Source organism: Bombina bombina, chromosome 4 (genome assembly GCF_027579735.1).
Source record: "Bombina bombina isolate aBomBom1 chromosome 4, aBomBom1.pri, whole genome shotgun sequence".
Classification (NCBI taxonomy): domain Eukaryota; kingdom Metazoa; phylum Chordata; class Amphibia; order Anura; family Bombinatoridae; genus Bombina; species Bombina bombina.
Genome location: NC_069502.1, coordinates 980,914,335 through 980,937,765, shown reverse-complemented (window position 1 = coordinate 980,937,765; position 23,431 = coordinate 980,914,335).

The following is a 23,431-nucleotide window of genomic DNA, read 5'->3' as shown; positions in this document are numbered from 1 at the left end:
AGTATTTAGATTTAAATAGGACTAATTTATTTAATAAGAGTTAATTTATTTCGTTAGAATAAAATTATATTTAATTTAGGGGGGTGTTAGGGTTAGGGTTAAAATTAGCTTTAGGGGTTAAAATATTTATTAGAGTAGCAGTGAGCTCCGATCGGCAGATTAGGGGTTAATACTTGAAGTTAGGTGTCGGCGATGTTAGGGAGGGCAGATTTGGGGTTAATACTATTTATTATAGGGTTATTGAGGCGGGAGTGAGGCGGATTAGGGGTTAATAACTTTATTATAATAGCGGTGCGGTCCGCTCGGCAGATTAGGGGTTAATAAGTGTAGGTAGCTGGCGGCGACATTGTGGGGGGCAGATTAGGGGTTAATAAATATAATATAGGGGTCGGCGGTGTTAGGGGCAGCAGATTAGGGGTACATAGCTATAATGTAGCTGGCGGCGGCGTGCGGACGGCAGATTAGGGGTTAATAAGTGTAGGAAGCTGGCGGCGACGTTGTGGGGGGCAGATTAGGGGTTAATAAATATAATATAGGGGTCGGCGGTGTTAGGGGCAGCAGATTAGGGTTACATAGGGATAACGTAGTTGGCGGCAGTGTACGGAGCGGAAGATTAGGGGTTAAAAAAATATTTATAGAGTGGCGGCGATGTGGGGTGCCTCGGTTTAGGGGTACATAGGTAGTTTATGGGTGTTAGTGTACTTTAGAGCACAGTAGTTAAGAGCTTTATAAACCGACGTTAGCCCAGAAAGCTCTTAACTACTGACTTTTTTCTGCGGCTGGAGTTTTGTCGTTAGATTTCTAACGCTCACTTCAGCCACGACTCTAAATACCGGAGTTAGAAAGATCCCATTGAAAAGATAGGATACGCAATTGACGTAAGGGGATCTGCGGTATGGAAAAGTCGCGGCTGGAAAGTGAGCGTTAGACCCTTTCCTGACTGACTCCAAATACCGGCGGTAGCCTAAAACCAGCGTTAGGAGCCTCTAACGCTGGTTTTGATGGCTACCGCCAAACTCTAAATCTAGGCCCTAATAAGTGTGCAGCATATACCATATAATAATGGTATTGTTCGGAACAGATAACATTTGAATATTCTTAAATTCAATGTTTATATATTTTATTTCAGTAGTTTGCCATCAGGAATATAAAATCTGTCTGTGATAAGTTAACAAAAATAAGTTTCCAAAACTAAAACAACAAATATTTTTGACAGATGGAGAAAATAAATGTATTTAATAAAGATATATTTTTTAAATGTATTAATCATATTTGAAGTCACTTCTCAATTTTGAAAAACAATTTTGTCATAATATCTTGAGTGAATTGAAAATTTCAAGGGCTAGCACAGATAGTATGTTTAGAAAATACATATATTTTATGAGACAAAAGGTTAAGGGCATTATAAAAGAAGTATGACTAATATTCTCTTTTATTATATCTACTGTTTTCCCACAGTGCTGTGACTTTTTGTGTGTGTGAAAAGCTGCTTCTGAAAAATATTTTATTGCTTTACCAGCTAAATATATATTTATAAAAAAAAAATCAAAGGAAAATCTCCAATAAAACAAATCTGATATCTGCTGCTTTGAAAATATTGGAGAAGTTAATCACACAGAATAGTAGCAGACCTTTTCAACAGAAGACCCTGGTGCAAAATTGTTTTGGCCCTCTCAGAGGCAGTAAGCAATACTAATAATATACATTCTGCTCTGTATAAGGATTTTGAGCATTAATAGATAGACCTGAAATCTGCACTTACTCCCCTGCATTAAGATCTGCACACACTGGGCCAGATTACAAGTGGGTGGTATTTAGCTAATACCGCTGAAAGTAAACTTGTAATGCGCACGGGGATAGCCCACATATTACAAGTTGAGTGTTAGCGCAAGAGCGAAACCGGACACGCACTAACTGTAGGATATTGTGACTGTGTAAACTTAAAATGAACCTAACACCAATCGCTTGCTCGCTAACCTGACACCGCGTTAGACTTACATCGCTATCCCGAAGTGAGCAATAAATATTTTACATTACTAGTATTTTCATCACAAAGAATAAAATGTTATTTTTATTTCTAAATATTAATTTTATATACGTGATACTTTTGTGTAAAATATATATCTATATCTATACTATCTATATGAATATATATGTGTATATATATATATATGTGTGTATATATATATATATATATAAATATATATATACTTTTTCTTCTCAGTGAAGTTTATTGGAATGTTAAATATTTACAGTAAAAACATAGTAAAGACCATTATTCTTATTAATATTTAATAAAAAATATGTTTTTCTTGTTTTCAGATATTTGAGTGGAAAGGGATTACATTACATATATAACATTCAAACATTCTATTTTCAAATTTTCGTTTTTAAATTTTTCAATAAAGTTTGAAAATATTAATTTGAATAAAAGAATGTTTAGCTATGTATTCATTCAATTCATTCAATTTCGAAGTGTAATATTCGATTTTGAATTCGAATGTGACACACATTCAAATTCGAAATAGCATTTCTAGTCTAAAACTGTTTTTTAAATATAATATTCGAATTTGAATGTGACATTTGAATTTGAATGTAACATTCAAATTTGAAATAGTATTTCTAGTCTACAACTGTGTTTAATCAATGTAATATTCAAATTTGAATGCTACATTCAAATTTGAATGTAACATTCAAATTAAAAATAGTATTTCTAGTCTAATAATGTGTTTTATAAATGAAATATTCAAATTTGAATGTGACATTCGAATTCGAATGTGACATTCGAATTTGAAATAGTATTTCTAGTCTACAACTGTGCCTTATAAATGTAATATTCGAATTCGAAAGTGACATTCGAAAACTGTAAATAACATTCGATAATAGAATTTTTAAGAATATTCATTCTTATCAACATTCTATTATGTAAATCGAATTTCTACAATAACATTCGTTCTAACATTCGAATTAGAATATAAACACATTCGCCCATCCTTAGTGTATATATGTGTATGCATGTGTATACATACAGTATATACACATAAATACACATGTATTCGAATTCGAATATTGCATAATTAGAATATTACATTTAAAGAAAGCATTAGAAATACTATTACAAATATAAATTCAAATTTTTCAAAACTAATATTTTCTAATGTAATTGTAAAATTTGAAACCAAACATTCGAAAATCAAATGTTAGAATGCTATGTAAACATTCGAAATTCGATTCGAACGAATGTGTTAAAATTCGTTTCATTTTTCGAATGTTGTGAAACATTCTCCCATCCCTAGTGCTCATGCAGTCGTGTTTACTTTCAACTTATAATATGAGCTTAATATCACGCCCGCACACGCCACTTGTAATCTAGCCCACTATATATAGAGGGGTTAATATGGCCTCCCCAGCACTTGGGCCCTTATGCTTCCGCCACTAACACAGAAACATAGATGTTTGTAGCAAATAAGAAAATAAAAGCTGATCATCATTGCCCATATTTCCTTTAAATATGTAGGCACAATTTATTTTCAACATAGCCTTTTATATAGATAAGGAACAAAAGCAAACACTGCTCAGGCGACCAAGGTGCTGGTGTTAACAATAGCGTTTATTCATCCAGAAAGGACATAGTCAGACAGAAGGAACACCTGACATGTTTCGCGCAGGCGTACCTGCGCTTCATCAGAGGTCTTCGAATTTGAATGTGACATTTGAATTTGAATGTAACATTCAAATTTGAAATAGTATTTCTAGTCTACAACTATGTTTAATAAATGTAATATTCAAATTTGAATGCTACATTCAAATTTGAATGTAACATTCAAGTTAAAAATAGTATTTCTAGTCTAATAATGTGTTTTATAAATGTAATATTCGAATTTGAATGTGACATTCAAATTCGAATGTGACATTCGAATTTGAAATAGTATTTCTAGTCTACAACTGTGTTTTATAAATGTAATATTCAAATTTGAAAGTGACATTCGAAAACTGTAAATAACATTCGATAATAGAATTTTTAAGAATATTCATTCTTATCAACATTCTATTATGTAAATCGAATTTCTACAATAACATTCGTTCTAACATTCGAATTAGAATATAAACACATTCGCCCATCCTTAGTGTATATATGTGTATGCATGTGTATACATACAGTATATACGCATAAATACACATTTATACACATATATAAATATGCATATATACATACATACACATATTTAGATATGTACTTGTATGTATATATATATATATACCTTTGAACCCTTATAACTTTTTTTATTAATATATATATGTGAATTCTTCTTATTAGATAGTGTATAAATGAATCTAACATTTTATTTCAATGTATTTTTGTTGTGTTTGGTGAAACTTTTTATTTAGCACTAACCCTTTACGCGCGGTCTTGAATAGTGCTCATTAGGGATGGGCGAATGTGTAAATTTCCGAATTCGAATGTTAGAATGAATGTTATTACTGAAATTCGATTTATAAATCCAAATATTGAAAAGAACGATTATTCTTAAAAATTCTATAATCGAATGCTATTTAAAGTTTTCGAATGTCACTTTCGAATTCGAATGTTTATAATTATATTGAATGTCCACAATTGAAATTTTGAATTTAACATTCTATTTAACAAATACTATTTAGAAGTTCAATAGTTCATGTGGTAGGGAGGGAATCTAGTAAATTGATACAAAATACATACAAATATATCATTTCGAATGTTTCTATATAGAATATTGCATAATTTGAATATTACATTTAAAGAAAGCATTAGAAATACTATTACAACCACATAAATTCAAATTTTTCTAATTCGAATATTGCATAATTAGAATATTACATTTAAAGAAAGCATTAGAAATACTATTACAAATATAAATTCAAATTTTTCGAAACTAATATTTTCGAATGTAATCGTAAAATTTGAAACCAAACATTCGAAAATCGAATGTTAGAATGTTATGTAAACATTCGAAATTCCATTCAAACAAATGTGTTAAAATTCGTTTCATTTTTCGAATGTTGCAAAACATTCGCCCATCCCTAGTGCTCATGCAGTCGTGTTTACTTTCAACTTATAATATGAGCTTAATATCACGCCCGCACAAATGACAGCACGCCACTTGTAATCTAGCCCACTATATACAGAGGGGTTAATATAGCCTCCCCAGCACTTGGGCCCTTATGCTTCCTCCACTAACACAGAAACATAGATGTTTGTAGCAAATAAGAAAATAAAAGCTGATCATCATTGCCCATATTTCCTTTAAATATTTAGGCACAATTTATTTTCAACATAGCGTTCACCTAATAAAGTGAATTTTACTTTGGATACAAGTCCTTTGGAGTGCGCTTTCTCACTTTACTCTACATTTGCTTTTGCTGCACCCAAGGCAGTCGTTTATGGAGTGCACATTGCCTAATACTTATATATATATATATATATATATATATATATATATATATCCAAAGCATTCTTGACTTGCTCATAAATTAGGGTGACCAGATGTCCCCGATTTTAGGGGACAGTCCCCAGATTGAGGAGACTGTCCCCGGAAAAATTATGTCCTGATAACGTCACTTTGTCCAAGGGTATGGCAGGCAGCGTGCAGGTCAGGAGGGAAGAGCTTGTGTATGTGTGTATATGTATGCTTGTGTGTATGTGCATGTGTGTATATGTATGTTTGTAAGTGCATGTGTGTATATTTGTGTGTGTGTGTGTGTATGTGCATGGGTGTATATATACAGTATATATACTCATCTTTTTGGATCTGTGATCTTTGCCACTCGGCAGTTGCAAGATTATACTGATGAAGGACCAACTGAGGGCCGAAACGTCAACCATGTATTAGTGATTCAACTAATTAAAGAAAAAAATGTTTTGCTTCTTAACAAATCCTGAGAGTGCCCTTCTTCTACATCGATATCTACATTTATTATTTATAAGGATTGCACCCAGGTCGTGGCTGCTCCACCTGGTTGGAGTGCTGGGCTACAGGCTATTTGACTTTATTTATATATATATATATATATATATATATATATATATATATATATATATGTGTGTGTGTGTATGTGTGTATGTAGGCTTGTGTGTGTATATGTATGCTTGTGTCTGTGTATATGTGTTTGTTTGTATTTGTGTGTGTGTGTGTGTGTGTGTATGTGTGTATGTATGCTTGTGTGTATATGTGTATATGTATGCTTGTGTGTATGTGTGCACATGTATGCATGTGTGTGTATATATGTATGCTTGTGTATATGTATGCTTGTGTGTGTATGTGTATATATGTATGCTTTTATGTGTGTGTGTATGTGTGTATATGTATACTTGTGTGTGTATGTGTGTATTTATATGCTGCATTGCGTGTGCGTGTGCATGTATGCTTGTATATGTGTGTATGTGCATGTGTGTATATGTATACTTGTGAGTGTATGTATATATGTATGCTTGTATGTACAGTATGTGTGTATGTAGGCTTGTGCGTGTATATGTATGCTTGTGTCTGTGTATATGTGTGTGTTTGTATTTGTGTATATGTGTGTGTGTGTTTGTATGTATGCTTGTGTGTATATGAGTATATATATGTTTGTGTGTATGTGTGCACATGTATGCGTGTGTGTATATATGTATGTTTGTGTATATGTATGCTTGTGTGTGTGTATGTGTATATATGTATGCTTGTATGTGTGTGTGTGTATGTGTGTATATGTATACTTGTGTGTGTATGTGTGTATTTATATGCTGCATTGCGCGTGTGTGTGTATGTATGCTTGTATATGTGTGTATGTGCATGTGTGTATATGTATACTTGTGTGTGTATGTATATATGTATGCTTGTATGTACAGTATGTGTGTATATGTATGCTTGTGTGTGTATTTGTATGCTTGTGTGTGTGTGTGTGTGTGTATGTATGCTTGTATGTGTGTGTATGTGCATGTGTGTATATGTATGCTTGTGTGTGTATGTGTGTATATGTATGTTTGTGTATGTGTATATATGTATGCTTGTGTGTGTGTATGTGCATGTGTGCAAATGTATGCTTGTGTGTGTATGTTCATGTGTGTAAATGTATGCTTGCGTGTGTGCATGCGTGTATATGTATGTTTGTGTATGTGTATATATGTATGCTTGTGTGTGTGTATGTGCATGTGTGCAAATGTATGCTTGTGTGTGTATGTTCATGTGTGTAAATGTATGCTTGTGTGTGTATGTTCATGTGTGTATATGTATGCTTGTGTGTGTGTATGTGTGTACATGTATGCTTGTGTGTTTGTGTGTGTGTGTATTCTTGTATGTGTGTATATGTATGCTTGCGTGTGTGCATGCGTGTATATGTATGTTTGTGTATGTGTATATATGTATGCTTGTGTGTGTGTATGTGCATGTGTGTATATGTATGCTTGTGTGTGTATGTGTGTATATGTATGCTTGCGTGTGTGCATGCGTGTATATGTATGTTTGTGTATGTGTATATATGTATGCTTGTGTGTGTGTATGTGCATGTGTGTATATGTATGCTTGTGTGTGTATGTGTGTATATGTATGCTTGCGTGTGTCCATGCGTGTATATGTATGTTTGTGTATGTGTATATATGTATGCTTGTGTGTGTGTATGTGCATGTGTGCAATTGTATGCTTGTGTGTGTATGTTCATGTGTGTAAATGTATGCTTGTGTGTGTATGTTCATGTGTGTATATGTATGCTTGTGTGTGTGTATGTGTGTACATGTATGCTTGTATGTTTGTGTGTGTGTGTATTCTTGTATGTGTGTATATGTATGCTTGTATGTGTGTGAATGTTCATGTGTGTCTATGTATGCTTGTGTGTATGTGTATATATGTATGCTTGTGTGTGTGTATGTGCATATGTGCATGTGTATAAATTTATGCTTGTGTGTGTATGTTCATGTGTGTATATGTACGCTTGTGTGTGTGTGAGAGAGAAAATGTGAGAAATAACATATAAACCCATACCAAATACACTGCATATATAATTTGAGGAAAATATGCTAATAAAATAGTTTTATACCATTAGCCAATAAAAAAAAAATGTCCCCCGATTTTCATTCAATCTGATCACCTTATCCGAAAAATGTCCCACCCTTTAATCATCAGCTTTATTAATCTCTCAATATATATAAAGGTTTCTATCACATGATCTTTCTCCCTTTTCTCATCTAAGTTAGACATATTAAGATCATACAGTCTATTCTTTTAAATATTGTACAAGATTCCTTTTCTCTTCAATACCTAATAAAACAAAATCCAACTAATTAAAGTAAAAGGTTTAGATGGTAATTCATGTGATAAGATATATAGTTTATGCAAACATACAGAAAATATAGAGAAATAATGTCCCCTGAAAAGTATGCCCTTATCTTTCATGTTGTAGCTATAAATTATTGCTATGAGATCATCTCAATTAAACAAACAAATGTTGGCATTCAATTCCTAAATTATTAAAATTACACGTTTTGGGGGAAATCGAGTATTGGTTATAATCAGTATAAATACTGATTTTCCTAAAGCATTGGTAACTTGCAGCAATTAAGAGATATATAAATTAAAGGTGGATAAACAAATTTGAAGATGCATGCTCAAATTTAAGAGGGTAAAGACATTTTACACAGAGTGATCAGGTGCAGAATGATAAAGGCTCGGCAGACAAAATACAAAGAAAGAATAAAGATAGGGAACAACCTCAAAAAGGATAAAGTATGAAGTCTGTACCTCTAAAGACTGAGGGAAAGCAAAAACCACTCTCATGGTAAACAAACTTACAGACCTACATAACTAAGAATATATTTTACTAAGCCAGATTTAACATATCATTTTTTTATATGTTATTTTACCAAAGTATTATCTTAATGTTTTCAAATGTGTTGCTTTTGTTCAATAATGTAAAGGAGATGTAATTAAAAATAGTATAAAAATAGTATAAATAAATAAATAATAATTTACTAATAAATGTTTATGTTTTATTAAAAATTTGCTGTCATGGAAATAAATTAAGTCAAACTTTAGTGATTTTTATTTAGACAATCTCTCCTTCACATCCACAACCATGAATAGTGAGTAACCATCTCTCAAGCTTGCCGTACATCTTAAACCATCACGTCTGAGCAGAGAGCTTTATATTTTATGGCCCATAGTGTTTATCTTAATAAAAGAAAATACTAACTTATTATTAAAAATCTGTATGTATATTACATGTATTTCACCCACTTAAATACATATTTCTTTTAACCAATGGCTAATTTCAGTACGACTGCTTTCTTATATATACATTTTACTTCACACACATATATATGCACACTTATTAGGTTTTCTTACACCTAAAGAAAAATTATTTTCATTTAGATAATATAATAATTTAAAAGATAGCTATTTGTGCAAAGGGAACCCCTGGGAGTTCGAAGTAACGGGAAGGGGACTTGACCGTTGGAGGAATTAGGCCTTGGGTGTGATTGGTTATTTACTGTAGGGGGGCGGGCTTAGCACGCGCTGTTACGCATTTAAAGAAAGAGCGGGAGAATCTGTCATCAGAATAATTATCAAACCTTTCTAGAAAGTGCTGTGCTTGTCAGTTAGTAATTCTGCGATGTCGCATTTTGATGCGATTTTTGACCAACTTAAGTTGGAAGCTGCAAAAATGGGCCCTACCTGGCTCGAAGAAAAATTACGTCCATTGCTTAGCCCGGTCGTCGAACCCAGAGTGGATATCGTGGAGGTGGCTCCGAAAACATCGAGGCGTTCGAGGCCTCCAGTTCGTTCTGATCCGGATGCTGAAGGGGGTAATAGCGGTCGGAGAAAATCCAGCCCCAGTCCGGGGTTAAAGGCGTCTGTGAGGAAGAAGTCAAGTTCGAGCTCCGGAAGTCGGCAGACCGGAGCGGAGTTTGCTGATAATGTGACGCAGTCCGGGAGCACTTGTTCCATTACGGAACAATTCACTGAGCCTGTAATGAAGGGTGATTCTTTGCCTAAGGGTAAGACGGCCAATTTAGGCCAGAAAGTAGTAATTAGAGGGAAAAAGCAAGCTAGTAAAAGTGACGGCCTGCCGAGGCCTATTTTTCTGTGTGAGGGTAATGAACAAGCGAGTATATGTAGTTTAGGTAGCGCCTTAATGAAAAAGAAAGGTGAGGGTTTGATTGTATCAGGGCCGATTGAAATACCTCAGGCAGTTTCAGAACAGTTACATAATGTTTCTAAGTCGGCTCAGTTTTTAAGACCTTGCAATAATACGGAAGATCAGGCTTATCGGGTGTTAGACGAGAGGGTGGAAAGGCCTGAAGCCAGCGATAGTCATCATGATACCGAGGTTGATAACGGTGTGGTAGAATTAGATTTATATTTAGATTCTTCTGAGGAGGATTTTATTCCTCCTTCTCCCAATGTAGTTAACACTATTAGCCAGTTTAATACGTCAGTCAGGGTCACGGGTGATCCAGCTTTAAAGGGCGAGTTAAGAAATTTGAGGGATAGGAATGTTGAAGTAATTAAAAATTTACCTGTCACTAATGATGCTTTTCTTTTAGATGGGAATGAAACTGGGTCACGGCCTGAGAATTCCCAGGGTCTTTTAATGGTGGGAAATGACGGCCTAAGTGGGGAGGCTTATGGCCTTCAGGAATCTTGGACGGAAAATATCAGGCTGGATATTGAGGACGGCGTTCCAGGGGTGGAACGTTTTAATGCAAAGGGAGAAGAAACAAGGGTGAGTACGGCCAACAATTTTAATTTTGGTCTTCAGGGCATGATGGGTCAGAGTATTAATAATACATTTCATAGCTCGGTTAACTCTGTTCAACGTCCAAACAGGTCTGGGATTGGGAGAATACAAGGTAGAGGTAGACAACGCAAGAGGTATGGGGAATTAAGGGGAGAAGGGTTTGAGGTCCCATCAGCTAAGAAGGGTAAGGGTGTTTCAGTGGATAGTAGGTTGGGTATGTCTACAGCTAATAGGGGCATTGGAATTTGGGCACCTTCTGGGGGTTTGTCACATGTTTCTTTTTTACAGACGGAAAAAGGGCAGCAATTAATGACTAACACGGATCCCAGGGCTACTGGTTTCCAGAATACAGAGAAGGTTACGGCTGCATCTCAAAGGGTTCAGTCTGCAGTGACTCAGGACCCGAGTACAGGTAATGAGGGATCTGGTGTTGTGAATCTGAATGTGGGGGTTGATACAGTTGGTGTGCATGCTGATCCCTTATCTATAACTGTTGTAGCAGGTTTAAGGGACTTGTTAGCCAAATTAGAAGGAGCAAAAGTCACGGGGGGAGTCGCCAATTCATGGGTTCCCACAGAATTGGCTAACCAAAATAGGGTATTAGGGATTGGTGGTGAGGGAATAAAGGATGTAGGGTCAGTACCTCAATCTCAAATGGTCGGTTTATCTCAGCAAAAGGGGACTAATGTTGATAATAAAACGGATGGGGGTCCTGAGCTGAAGATTGCTGACACGGCTTTGGCCAGGTCTTGTTTGTGTTCTATTGGGCCTTTGGGCATGCATTTGACGGTAGAGTTAAGAGAAAAGATATACAAGAGAGATTTTATTGAATTATTTTCCCTCCTTCCTCTTGATCAGTCTTTTGAGATACCTGAAGACTCAAAAAAGGATTCGGCCAAGAAGGAAGAGGAGGAAAGGAAAAGACGTTACAGAAAATTACCAAAAACATTTACTAACTGGCTCCAGGCTTTTGTTATTTATGCTAGTGTATTTTCTGTTAAGTTCCCTGATCAAGGAGCGGCCCTCTTTTGTTATTTAGATGAAATTGCAGCTGCTCAGAGAACATATGGTGGTATGGCTTGGTGGTATTATGATGAACAATTTAGACAACGTTTGTCGGTTAAGCCTGAGATGAAATGGGATGATCGTGATATGGGTCTATGGCTAAAAGTGATGACTCCGTTAAGGTCTTCGCAGCCCTTTCGAGGGAGTGCCGGCGGATCTCTTCAAAACAGTTCGTCGGCAACAGCCAAAAAAGGTTTCTGTTTTGCTTTCAATGAAAAGTTCTGTAAATGGGGAGCATCATGTAAATTCAGACACGAATGCTCTGGGTGTGGTGGATCCCACCCTTCCAGTAAGTGTTTCAAAAAGAACAAATTGGGAGGAACCCAGGAGCTCCCTGAAAAAGGGATTAACTCCGGTGAGGCTAAGCGGGATGGAGCTGTGGCTCGTACTTTACGCTAAACAGAAAGGTTGTGGTGATAAGGCCTTGTTGTTGCTACATGGTTTTGAGTTTGGTTTCAGAATTCCATCTTCTGGAGGCGTTGTTCATTACAGGGGTAACCTTAAGTCTGCTAGGGAATGGCCTGAGGTTGTTAGGAGTAAGCTTGAGAAGGAGGTTTCTTTGGGTCGAATGGCAGGTCCTTTTAAAATATCTCCTATCCCCCATTTGCGTATTTCTCCTTTAGGAGTGGTTCCTAAGAAAGAGCCTGGTAAATTTCGTTTAATTCACCACTTATCATTTCCAAAAGGTGGATCTGTTAATGATGATATTCCGGATGAATTATCGTCTGTGTCTTATACATCATTTGACATGGCGGTTAAGTTGGTTAGAGAGGCTGGGCAATTCGCTTTAATGGCTAAAGTAGATATTGAGGCGGCTTTTCGGTTACTTCCAGTTCATCCTTCTTCACATTATTTGTTGGGTTGTTGTTTTGAGGGTTTTCTCTACATTGACTTATGTCTCCCGATGGGTTGTTCTATTTCTTGTTCTCTGTTTGAATGCTTTAGTTCATTTTTGGAATGGGTTGTTAAATTAAGGTCTGGATTTTCGTCAGTAGTTCATTATCTGGATGATTTTCTTTTTGTTGGTCCCCATGATTCGGACGTTTGTTTGAAATTAAGGGATTGTTTTTATTCAATGGCATCTGATTTTGGGGTTCCTATTGCAATGGAAAAATCTGAGGGTCCAGTTACGGCCCTTAAATTTCTGGGTATTACAATAGATTCTGAAAGTATGGAATGTAGGCTACCTCTGGAAAAGATTGTGGATTTGTCAGAAATGATTCAGCAATTTTTGGCGGTCCGTAAGGTGACTTTGAGAAAAATGCAATCTTTACTTGGAAAGTTGAATTTTGCTTGCAGAATCATTCCTATTGGTAGAGTTTTTTCTAGAAGAATGTCATTGGCTACGTCTGGTGTTAGTAAGCCTCATCATTTTGTAAGGATTAAAAAAGGTCACAAGGATGATTTGAAAGTTTGGTTGGAATTCCTTAAAAATTTTAATGGTGTTGCAATATTCATGGAAGCTAGGGTCTCTAATGTTGATTTGGATTTGATAACTGATGCAGCTGGGGGTGTTGGTTTCGGGGCTTATTTTCAAGGGCATTGGTGTGCTGAAGTGTGGCCTCAAGAGTGGGTCAATTTAGGTTTAACCAAGAACCTAGTTTTCCTTGAGCTATTTCCTATTCTGGTGGCTCTGTTTGTGTGGGAAGTGGATTTGATGAATAAATCCATATTGTTTCATACAGATAATATGGGTGTTGTTTCTGCTATTAATTCTTTATCTGCATCATCATTACCAGTTTTGCATTTATTAAGAGTGCTAGTCCTGAAATGTTTAAGTATGAATGTTTTCGTCAGGGCAAAACATATCCCTGGTAAGCTTAATTTGATAGCAGATTCTTTATCTCGTTCACAGTGGTCTCGCTTTCGAGAGTTGGCGCCTCAGGCGGACGTAGTTGGAGCGACGTTTCCCGTCCAACTTTGGAAGCTTGGGACGGAGGATTGGCTGAATTAATTAAAAAATCTTTGGCTCCAGGTACTTGGACGTCCTATGTATCAGTTTGGAAGGAATGGGAAATGTGGTTATGTCAATCTGAAATTAAAGAAGGGTATGATGATGTCACGGGTTGCTTATTGGAATGGATGTGGCATTGGGGAAATGTGGGTTTGTCACCATCTAATATGGAAAGAAGATTGGCGGCCCTTGCTTTTAGATTTCTCTTATTAGGTTTGTCTGATGTTACAAAGGTTTTTTGGGTCCGTCAGGTTCTTAAAGGCTTGAAGAAAAAGACAAAGGTTAGAGATAAGAGAAGACCTATTACATTTTCTTTACTTCAAAAAATTTGGGTGGTATTAGCAGAGATTTGTGCATCAAGATTTGAATTAATATTATTTAGAACGGCCTTTGTATTGGCCTTTTTTGGGGCATTTAGAGTTTCGGAATTGGTAAGCCCTAGCAAAAAAGTTTCAGGTGGTTTACAAAAAGAAGATGTAATATGGAATGATAACAGAGTAGAAATATTACTGAGAAATAGTAAAACGGACATATATGGGAAAGGCAAGAACATAGTGCTATTCCCTAGTGGTGGTGAAATATGTCCATGTCAGGTAATGATGCTTTATGGGTCCATACGGCCTTTGCAGGATGGCCCTTTGTTGGTTCATTCAGACGGTTCTTTTTTATCACAATATCAATTTAGAGCCATTTTAAGAGGTTCAATTGTTTTATTGGGTCTTAATCCTTTAGAGTTTGGATCTCATTCTTTCCGGATTGGAGCTGCTACTGAAGCCGCTATGTTAGGTCTCAGAGAGGATATAGTTAAAAAGATTGGTAGATGGGGTTCAAGTCGTTATAAATCTTATGTTAGGCCTGATTTAAGGATATAAAAAAAAAACAAAAAAAAAAAACCCTTGAATAGAATGTATGTTTTGGAATGTTTGAGTTGTAATCATCCTGAACACTCCTTTTTCTCTTATTTTAGGTGTAAAGATCGTATGGGTGATGGGGCATTCGTTTATATACTGGGCCAATGCTGAGGCCAGTAAGAAAATGGGCGGCCTTCAGCTTGGGTGTCCTGTGGATCAATGGGAGGTCAAATGGTTTGGGATTAGGGGGATGTGCTGGGAACTCTTTTTTCCGTTGTTTCTAGATTTTGGCAGAATGTTTCCTCGTCCTCAGGTTTTGATAGTGCATTTGGGGGGAAATGATTTAGGTATGATTCCTCAAAAGGAACTAGTTAGAAGAATCAAAAGAGATCTGGGCAACATAAAGGAACTTTATCCTGAAATCAAAATAATTTGGTCACAGATTACTCCTAGGTTGGTTTGGAGATCAGCGAGGGATTATGATAGGCTGGAAAAGAGTCGTAAAAAAATTAACAAAATAATTAGCTCTTTTGTTAAGAGGTTGGGGGGAGGCGTAGTTTTCCACCCAGATTTCGAAGTAGATGGGGCTGAGGAATTTTATTTAAAAGATGGTGTTCATTTTAACCAATTTGGGCTGCAGCTATTTATTTTCGATATAAAAGAAGCTTTGGGAAAAATATTGGGTTTGGCGGGACTGGGCTGTTCGGTCAGTCCAGTCGGTGGCGGGGGTGATAGTTCCCAGACAAATATGGTACGCAATATGGCCAAGTGATTTGGAGGATTTTAAGTAGTTGCCTCTCCATGGGGTGAGTGGACAACTGGTTTTATAGGGGCAAGGGGTTCCCTATTAAAGTTTAGGTGTACTTGGACGGACTCAACAGGGATATAGCTGAGTCCAGTTGTTGAATAACGGCCATCTTGTTTTTGTGGGTTTGGGAACTAGCACCGCTGTGGTTTATGTTTTATTTGTCAGTAATGTTATTTATGAACATCAGGTATGTTCTGTGAAAAAATGTTTGAAAATGTTTGAAAATATTTATTACTCAATATTTAAATTGTGTTGTTAATAAAATGGCTGCGGCCAAATTTTATACCAAAGCTGTGTGTAACTCTTTTATTTATGTTATTATTTTAACTTATAATGGTTATAAGATTAAGGCCGGGGATTGACGACTTTAAAGGTCAGGGAACCCCTGGGAGTTCGAAGTAACGGGAAGGGGACTTGACCGTTGGAGGAATTAGGCCTTGGGTGTGATTGGTTATTTACTGTAGGGGGGCGGGCTTAGCACGCGCTGTTACGCATTTAAAGAAAGAGCGGGAGAATCTGTCATCAGAATAATTATCAAACCTTTCTAGAAAGTGCTCCCTCCCTCCCTAATCTTTGTTTTCCTTCCTTGTTCGTGTTTGTCGCAGCAAGGCGGGGGTGCTAGTTCCCAGACAAATATGGTACGCAATATGGCCAAGTGATTTGGAGGATTTTAAGTAGTTGCCTCTCCATGGGGTGAGTGGACAACTGGTTTTATAGGGGCAAGGGGTTCCCTATTAAAGTTTAGGTGTACTTGGACGGACTCAACAGGGATATAGCTGAGTCCAGTTGTTGAATAACGGTCATCTTGTTTTTGTGGGTTTGGGAACTAGCACCGCTGTGGTTTATGTTTTATTTGTCAGTAATGTTATTTATGAACATCAGGTATGTTCTGTGAAAAAATGTTTGAAAATGTTTGAAAATATTTATTACTCAATATTTAAATTGTGTTGTTAATAAAATGGCTGCGGCCAAATTTTATACCAAAGCTGTGTGTAACTCTTTTATTTATGTTATTATTTTAACTTATAATGGTTATAAGATTAAGGCCGGGGATTGACGACTTTAAAGGTCAAGTAGATTTGCTGATAATTATGATGAGAACTGTCATTTATGTTGTCTTCAATTCACTGTTTTGCTATTGTTGTTTTTCTCGTTGCATATTATTTTTAGCTACTAATATTCCCTCACTATTGTTTGATAAATTGTCTTTGTACTAATCACTTGTGATTGGCAGAAAACAATATTTATTTATAATTAAGTCCCTGAAAAGGAAAATAATTTAGATAAAATTGTTCCAAAAAGCAAAGATGCGCCTGTTATAATAATTTTCACATTTTATGTAACACATTATTTCTTTATCTTGAGGAGAAATATCTTGAAATACATATTTTTAAGATTGCATAAGATATAAGCATTACCCTGAATTATTCAAGAAGATCAAACTTTTAGGAAAGATAATGGATAGACTAGATGAGCTTATTTCCATAAAAACTGAACTTTTATTGACACATTCAATTAGATTCAATAAAACCATTCATGAAACTAATGTCTTTCCAAAAAAACTTGACATAAGTTGTTAAAAAAATTGTGGAATTCAAAGAGATTTGTAGCCATACCTTTTCAGAACAGCAAGATATGTTGGAATCAATGTATTCGCTTATATCTCACAATAATTAACTTCACATAGTAAAGAACCACTTCCACTGTCAATGATATAGCCATCACAATTTAAAAAAACAAAAAACAAATAAAAAACATAATATATGTAAGCACTTACCTGATAAATTCATTTCTTTCATAGTGGCAAGAGTCCATGAGCTAGTGACGTATGGGATATACATTCCTACCAGGAGGGGGAAAGTTTCCCAAACCTCAAATGCCTATAAATACACCTCCCACCACACACATACTTCAGTTTTAACGTATAGCCAAGTAGTGAGGTGTAAGAAGGAGTAAAAAAGCATGCAAAAAGATGAACTGGAAAAAAAAATATGCCAAAAAATCATAAGCACCGAAAAAAGGGTGGGTCTCGTGGACTCTTGCCACTATGAAAGAAATGAATGTATCAGGTAAGTTCTTACATAAATTATGTTTTCTTTCATGTAAGTGGCAAGAGTCCATGAGCTAGTGACATATGGGATACAATACCCAAGATGTGGAAATCCAAGGAGTCACTAGAGAGAGAGGGATTAAAAAAAAAAAAAAACAGCTACTTCCGCTGAAAAAATTTAATCCAAATAATAAACAAGTTTTCTTAAATTTCAAAAAACTCAAATCATAGACAAAAAGAATCAAATCAAAGAGACATCTGCCTGAAGAACTTTTCTACCAAAGACTGCTTATGAAGAAGCAAATACATCAAAATGGTAAAATTTAGGAAATGTATCCAAAGAAGACCAAGTTGCTGCTTTGCAAATCTGATCAACTGAAGCTCCATTCTTGAAAGCCCAAGAAGTAGCGACTGATCTGGTACAATGAGCTGTAATTCTCTGAGGCGGAGACTACCCCGCCTCCAAATAAGCCTTGTGAATCAAAAGTTTCAACCAAGATGCCAAAGAAATGGCAGAGGCTTTCTGACCTTTCCTGGAGCCAGAGAAAATAACAAATAGAGTAGAAGTCTTTCTGAAATCCTTAGTAGCTTCAACCTAGAATTTCAAAGCTCTCACCACATCCAAAGAATGTAGAGATCTCTCAAGAGAATTCTTAGGATTAGGACACAAAGAAGGAACAACAATTTCCCTACTAATGTTGTTAGAATTCACAACTTTAGGCAAATATTTAAACGAAGTCTGTAAAACCGCTTTATCTTGATGAAATATCAGATAGGTAGACTCACAAGAGAGAGCTGACAACTCAGAAACTCTTCTAACAGGAGAGATAGCCAAAAGAAATAACACTTTCCAAGAAAGTAGTTTAATATCCAAAGAATGCATAGGCTTAAAAGGAGGAGCCTGAAAAATCCTTAAAACCAAATTAAGACTCCAAGGAGGAGAAATAGACTTAATAACAGGTTTGATATGTACCAAAGCCTGAACAAAACAGTGAATATCAGGAAACTAGCAATCTTTCTTTGAAATAAGACAGAAAGAGCAGAGATTTGTCCCTTCAAAATATTTGTAACAAAGTGTCAATTACTGAGTCAGAGAAACCTCTATGACTAAGAACTAAGCGTTCAATTTCCATACCTTCAAATTTAGAGATTTGAGATCCTGATGAAAAAATGGCCCTTGAGATAGAAGGTCTGGCCTTAAAGGAAGTGGCCAAAGCTGGCAACTGGACATCCGGACAAGATCTGCATACCAAAACCTGTGAGGCCATGCAAGTGCTATCAGAAACACATGAGATTGTTCCATAATGATCTTGGAAATCACCCTTGGGAGAAGAACTAGAGGTGGAAAAATATAGGCAGGTTGGTAAAACCAAGGAACTGCTAAAGCATCCATTATCTCTGCCTGAGTATCCTTGGATCTGGAAAGATATCTGGGAAGTTTCTTGTTCAAACGAGAAGCCATCAGATCTATTTCTGGAAGACCCCACATTAGTACAATCTGATGAAACACATCTGGATGGAGAGACCACTCCCCTGGATGCAAAGTCTGATGACTGAGATAATCCAGTTCCCAATTGTCTACACCTGGAATATGAATCGCAAAAATTAGACTCTGCCCAAGAAAGTATTTGAGATACTTCCTTCATTGCTAAGGAATTGTGAATCCCTCCCTGATGATTGACATATGCCACTGTTGTTATATTGTCTATCTGAAAATGAATGAAAAGTTCTCTCCTTAATAGAGGCCAAGCCTGAAGAACTCTGAAGAGAGCACAGAGTTCTAAAATGTTGATAGGTAACCTTGCCTCTTGAGGTTTCCAAACCCCATTGTGCTTTCAAAGACCCCCAGACAGCCCTCTAACCTGAAAGGCTTGCATCTGTTGAGATTACAGTCCATGAAGGACGAACAAAAGAGGCACCTTGAATAATCCGATGATGGTCCAACCACCAAGACAGAGAGAGTTGAATGTTGGGATTTAAGTATATCAACTGTGATATCCGAGTATAATCCCTGCACCATTGATTCAGCATGCAAAGCTGCAGAGGTCTCATATGAAAACGAACAAAGGGGATTGTATCCTTATAGTCACCATCTTGAAAGTTGGGACTCTTTCAAAATGATTTAAAAGTTTCAGATCCTGAACTGGTCTGAAAGAATTCTCTTTCTTTGGGACAATGAATAGATTTGAATAAAATCCCAAACCCTGTTCCTGTAGAGGAACTGGAACAATCACCCCTGAAAGCTCTAGATCTCAAACACATTTCAGAAAAGCCTGAGCTTTCACAGGATTTGTTGGAATTTGAGAAAGAATCTTCTCAAGGGAGGCCTTATTCTGAATCGATACACTTGAGACACAATATTTTGAATCCACTGATTCTGAACAGAACCTATCAAATTTCCTGAAACAATTTCAATCTGCCCCCTACCAGCTGAACTGGATTGAGGGCCGCACCTTCATGTTTTATTCCAATTTGAGGATGGTTTCCAATTGGAACCAGGGGCCTTAGGGGAAGGAGTAGACTTTTGTTCCTTATTCTGACGAAAGGAACGAAAACGATTGTCTTGAGGTAAGAAAACTCCATTCCCACCAGTAATAGTGGAAATAGTGGAAATAATAGAATCTAATTGAGAACCAAATAAATTATTACCATGGAAAGAAAGATATAGTAATCTAGATTTAGACACCATGTCAGCATTCCAAGATTTTGGCTATAAAGCTCTGGCTAAAATAGCTAAAGACATCGATTTCACATCAATCTTAATAATGTCAAAGATAGCATCACAAATGAAATGATCAGCATGTTGAAGCCAAAGAATAATGCTGGTCAAATCATGAACTTCTACCTGCCGTGCTAAACTATCCAACCAAAAAGTTGAAGCAGCAGCCACATCAGCCATTGAAATAGCAGGTCTGAGAATATAGCCAGAATGTAAATATATAAGATTCAATCTTCCTATTCATAGGATCCTTTAAAAAAGAAGTATCTTCTATAGGAATAGTAGTACGTTTGGCAAGAGTGGAAATAGCTCCATCAAGCTTAGGAACTTTTCCCCAAAACTCTAACGGCTAGATTTGGAGTTTTGTCGGTAACGACCCGAAAAACTAACGCCGGCTTTTTTCTGGCCGCACCATAAAAATAACTCTGGTATTGAGAGTCCACAGAATGGCTGCGTTAGGCTCCAACAAAGGAGCGTACAGCATTTTTAACGCAGCTTCAACTCTCGATACCAGAGTTGCTTACGGACACGGCCAGCCTCAAAAACGTGCTCATGCACGATTCCCCCATAGGAAACAATGGAGCTGTTTGAGCTGAAAAAAAAACCAAACACCTGCAAAAAAGCTGCGTTCAGCTCCTAACGCAGCCCCATTGTTTGCTATGCGGTAACCCTTCCTATGTCTGCACTTAACACTCTAACATGTACCCCGAGTCTAAACACCCCTAACCTTACACTTATTAACCCCTAATCTGCCGCCCCCGCTATCGCTGACCCCTGCATATTATTATTAACCCCTAATCTGCCGCTCCGTAAACTGCCGCTACTTACATTATCCCTATGTACCCCTAATCTGCTTCCCTAACATCGCCGACCCCTATATTATATTTATTAACCCCTAATCTGCCCCCCACAACATCGCCTCCACCTGCCTACACTTATTAACCCCTAATCTGCCGACCGGACCTGAGCGCTACTATAATAAAGTTATTAACCCCTAATCCACCTCACTAACCCTATAATAAATAGTATTAACCCCTAATCTGCCCTCCCTAACATCGCCGACACCTAACTTCAATTATTAACCCCTAATCTGCCGACCGGAGCTCACCGCTATTCTAATAAATGTATTAACCCCTAAAGCTAAGTCTAACCCTAACACTAACACCCCCCTAAGTTAAATATAATTTAAATCTAACGAAATTAATTAACTCTTATTAAATAAATTATTCCTATTTAAAGCTAAATACTTACCTGTAAAATAAATCCTAATATAGCTACAATATAAATTATAATTATATTATAGCTATTTTAGGATTAATATTTATTTTACAGGTAACTTTGTATTTATTTTAACCAGGTACAATAGCTATTAAATAGTTAAGAACTATTTAATAGCTAAAATAGTTAAAATAATTACAAATTTACCTGTAAAAGAAATCTTAACCTAAATTACAATTAAACCTAACACTATACTATCAATAAATTAATTAAATAAACTACCTACAATTAACCTAACACTACACTATCAATAAATTAATTAAATACAATTCCTACAAATAAATACAATTAAATAAACTTGCTAAAGTACAAAAAATAAAAAAGAACTAAGTTACAAAAAATAAAAAAATATTTACAGACATAAGAAAAATATTACAACAATTTTAAACTAATTACACCTACTCTAAGCCCCCTAATAAAATAACAAAGCCCCCCAAAATAAAAAAATGCCCTACCCTATTCTAAATAACTAAAGTTCAAAGCTCTTTTACCTTACCAGCCCTGAACAGGGCCCTTTGCGGGGCATGCCCCAAGAAGTTCAGCTCTTTTGCCTGTAAAAAAAAACATACAATACCCAAGCCCCCCAACATTACAACCCACCACCCACATACCCCTAATCTAACCCAAACCCCTCTTAAATAAACCTAACACTAAGCCCCTGAAGATCTTCCTACCTTGTCTTCACCTCACCGGGTTCAACGATCTGTCCAGAAGAGCTCCTCCGATGTCCTGAACCAAGCCCAAGCGGGGGGCTGAAGAGGTCCATGATCCGGCTGAAGTCTTCATCCAAGTGGGAGCTGAAGAGGTCCATGATCCGGATGAAGTCTTCTATCAACGGCATCTTCAATCTTCTTTCTTCCGGATCCATCTTGCAGACCTCCGACGCGGAACATCCTGCTGGCCCGATGGACTAACGACGAATGACGGTTCCTTTAAGGGACGTCATCCAAGATGGCGTCCCTCGAATTCCGATTGGCTGATAGGATTCTATCAGCCAATCGGAATTAAGGTAGGAAAATTCTGATTGGCTGATGGAATCAGCCAATCAGATTCAAGTTCAATCCGATTGGCTGATTCAATCAGCCAATCAGATTGAGCTCGCAATCTATTGGCTGATCGGAACAGCCAATAGATTGCGAGCTCAATCTGATTGGCTGATTCAATCAGCCAATCGGATTGAACTTGATTCTGATTATTCCTACCTTGATCAGAATATTCCTACCTTAATTCCGATTGGCTGATAGAATCCTATCAGCCAATCGGAATTTCGAGGGACGCCATCTTGGATGACGTCCCTTAAAGGAACCGTCATTCATCGTTAGTCCGTCGGGCCAGCAGGATGTTCCGCGTCGGAGGTCTGCAAGATGGATCCGGAAGAAAGAAGATTGAAGATGCCGTTGATAGAAGACTTCATCCGGATCATGGACCTCTTCAGCTCCCGCTTGGATGAAGACTTCATCCGGATCATGGACCTCTTCAGCTCTCGCTTGGATGAAGACTTCAGCCGGATCATGGACCTCTTCAGCCCCCCGCTTGGGCTTGGATCAGGACATCGGAGGAGCTCTTCTGGACAGATCGTTGAACCCGGTGAGGTGAAGACAAGGTAGGAAGATCTTCAGGGGCTTAGTTTTAGGTTTATTTAAGGGGGGTTTGGGTTAGATTAGGGGTATGTGGGTGGTGGGTTGTAATGTTGGGGGGCTTGGGTATTGTATGTTTTTTTTTACAGGCAAAAGAGCTGAACTTCTTGGGGCATGCCCTGCAAAGGGCCCTGTTCAGGGCTGGTAAGGTAAAAGAGCTTTGAACTTTAGTTATTTAGAATAGGGTAGGGCATTTTTTATTTTGGGGGGCTTTGTTATTTTATTAGGGGGCTTAGAGTAGGTGTAATTAGTTTAAAATTGTTGTAATATTTTTCTTATGTTTGTAAATATTTTGTTATTTTTTGTAACTTAGTTCTTTT